At 41.4% G+C, this 3,371-nt stretch overlaps 1 pseudogene; it reads left to right on the forward strand.

Moving 5' to 3' along the window:
• Positions 1-1,245: 1,245 nt before the first annotated feature.
• Positions 1,246-2,561, forward strand: LOC100395050 (RNA-binding motif protein, X chromosome-like; annotated as a pseudogene).
• The last annotated feature ends 810 nt before the right edge of the window (positions 2,562-3,371 follow it).

Here is a 3,371-nt window from a genome sequence, read left to right on the forward strand (position 1 = left end):
AAATAAAATTCTTACCAATTTATGGATTCTTTGTGCCTTAGTGCATTCAGGCTGCTATGACAAAAATACCATAGGCTGGGTGGCTTAAACAGCATTTATTTCTCACAGTTCTGAAGGTTGGGGAGTTCTAGATCAAGGGGCTGGCAGATTTGGTGTCTGGTAAGGGCCTGCTTCCTAGTTGATAGACTGCTGACTTCTCCCTGTGTCTTCACGTGGTGGAAGGGGCAAGGGAGCTCTCCGAGGTCTCTCTTGTAAGGGCACTAATCCCATTCGTGAGGGTTGCATCCTCATGGTCTAATCACCTCCCAAAGGCCCCAGTCTCTAATATCATCACACTGGGGGCTAGGATTTCAACATATGTATTATGAAGAGCTACAAATATTCAATCCATAACACTATATAAAAGTAATAATGAAAAGCAATAATGAAAGCTAACAATTATGGAGTAGTTGCGATATACCAGGCACCATTCTCAATACTTTATGTGTATTATTTAATCTTCACGACTACTTTGAAACTTAGAGGAAAAGGTACGTAATAGTAAAGGACAGAGCCAGGGTTCAAGGCCTGGATAGTCTGACTTCAATCTTTCTGCTGTGTTATTCTGTTAAATATATTTAGCCATCAGGTGTATAAATACTTTGAAATTTCAATGAACCTACCTGTAGGTTTCCTTTAGTTCAGCCCTCAGCAAAAAGAGGTTACCCTCACTACCCTACTAGGCCTTTTTCAATTATGAGAGCTGGAGCATATCCAGAGAGAGTAGGCAGAGGTAAGTGGGTAGGGCAGTGGGAAGACTGGGTGACCAGCTGGCAAAGACAACATAATACACAGCCCTTGCACACTTGAATAGTGCCCTTTATGATAAGGTTCCTTCTCTGTGGTGTCACGTTTCAGCTCTTCACACTTTTGAAAGGGAAGCACCAGTTTCCCCTTCCCAAAGTGTTGGGGTTATAGGCGTTGAGCCACCGTGCCCGGCCCTCCAGTAGCTTAATTTCTTTCTCCAATAGGCTATAAAAAATAGAGCCCAAAGTTTCCCTCTTTTGGGGAGAACAAAGAGGTGTAAGTCTTCAAACATAACTTCTTTTCTACTTTTCAGGAAAGAGTTGAAAAATTCACGGTTGTGCAGTAGTGCTGGCAGCAGCTTCGCGGTTCCGTCCTCGGACCCAGCAGCCGCTACTGGTGCTAAGCTGCTAGGAGGCCCCTGTCAGCGAGCTCCTTGGAGCTTGAACCCATTGTCATCCATCTGACTCACCGGCCAAAAATAAAATGTTGAAGCAGATTGCCCAGGAAAGCCCTTAATTGATGGGCTTAATACGGAAACAAATGAGAAAACTCTTGAAGCAGTATTTGGCAAATACGGATGAATAGTGGATGGTCTTTGATGAAAGACCATGAAACCAACAAATCAAGAGGATTTGCTTTTGTCACCTTTGAAAGCCCAGCAGACACTAAGGATGCAGCTAGAGACATGAATGGAAAGTCATGAGATGGAAAAGCCATCAAGGTAGAACAAGCCACCAAACCATCATTTGCAAGTGGTAGACGTGGGCTGTCTCCACCTCCAAGAAGTAGAGGCCCTCCAAGAGGTCTTAGAGGTGGAAGAGGAGGAAGTCGAGGAACGAGGGGACCTCTCTCATGGGAATGACACATGGATGGTAGATATTCCACGAATTTTAAATTGAGTTCTTCCAGGGGATCACTCCCAGTAAAAAGAGGACCATCCCCAAGAAGTAGAGAGGGGGGATCCTCCTCCTAAGAGATCTACACCTTCAGGACCACTTCGCAGCAGCAGTGGAATGGGAGGAAGAACTCCTGTATAAGGTGGAAAGGATAGTTATTGAGGTCCACCTTGAAGAGAACCACTGCCCTCTCATAGAAAGGTTTATTTGTTTCCAAGGGATGATGGGTATTCTACTAAAGACAGCTAGTCAAGCAGAGATTACCCAAGCTCTCATGATACAAGAGATTATGCACCACCACTAAGAGATTATACTTACCATGATTATATAGAGGCTGTAGTGATAGAGATGGTTATGGTTGTGATCATGACTATTCACATCATCCAAGTGGAGGTTCCTAGAGAGATTCATATGAGAGTTGTGGTAACTCACGTAGTGCTCCACCTACATGAGGCCTCCCACAATCTTATGGTGGGAGCAGTTGATATGATGATTACAGCAGCTCACGTGACTGATATGGTGGAAGTCGAGACAGTTACTCAAGCAGCAGAAGTGATCTCTACTCAAGTGGTTGTGATCGGGTTGGCAGACAAGAAAGAGGGCTTCCCCCTTCTATGGAAAGAGGGTACCCTCCTCCACGTGATTCCTACAGCAGTTCAAGCCTCAGAGCACCAAGAGGTGGTGGCCCTGGAGCCGATCTGATAGAGGGGGAGGCAGAAGCAGATACTACAAACAAACAAAACTTTGAACCAAAATCCCAGTTCAAAGAAACAAACAAAAAATGGGAACTATTCTGTTGTAACTACCCAAGGGCTACTAAAAGGAAAAATTGTGCTATCTTTTAAAAATATCCCCTTAAATTCCCCTCCATAATTTTTATGTTCTTCTGAGGAAAAAAGTAAAACATGTTTAATTTTATTTGACTTTATGACATTGCTTTTCAACAAGCAAATGTTAAATATGTTAAGACTTGTACTAGTGTTGTAACTTTCCAAGCAAAAGTGTCCCTAAGGCAACTTCCTATCTGATTTTTCCCAGTAAATGAGGCAAGCAGTTCTAAGATCTTCCACAAAAACTTAAGATGAATCGCTCTGCCTATACAAACAAGCTAGCTATTACGGGGTGGTTGGGATATGCTACTCATAAGATTTCAGGGTGTCTTCCAACTGAAATCTCAATGTTCTCAGTATGAAAAACCTGAAACCAGATGCCTATGTATGGAAAGTGTTATTCACCGTGTAAACCCAAAAAAGCAAATGGATAATGCTGGGCATTTTGCCTTTCTGACATTTCCTTGGGAATTTGCAAGAACCTTCTTTTTCCCCTCCCCCCATAAGACCATTTAAGTGTGTCTTAAACAACTACAGATTACTAAATAAAAAGTTTGGCCAAAAAAAGGGGGAAATATCAGTTTAGTTTCATAATAAAGTAAGTTAAATATTTACATCCTGCTAATAGTAATTAATCCAAATGATTGAGAAGAAGAGAAAAAAATTATAAGTACAAATGTGATAAATAGTAAATAGCAAGATTGTAGGTATAAATCTAACTGTATCAATAATTACAATATATGTAAAGTATATAAATGTTCTAATAAAAATACAGAGTTCTCTGGATAAAACTCTGATAAAAATACAGAGTTCTCTGGATAAAACTCTGATAAAAATACAGAGTTCTCTGGATAAAAGC

This window comes from Callithrix jacchus, chromosome 3 (assembly GCF_049354715.1).
Source record: "Callithrix jacchus isolate 240 chromosome 3, calJac240_pri, whole genome shotgun sequence".
NCBI lineage: Eukaryota > Metazoa > Chordata > Mammalia > Primates > Cebidae > Callithrix > Callithrix jacchus.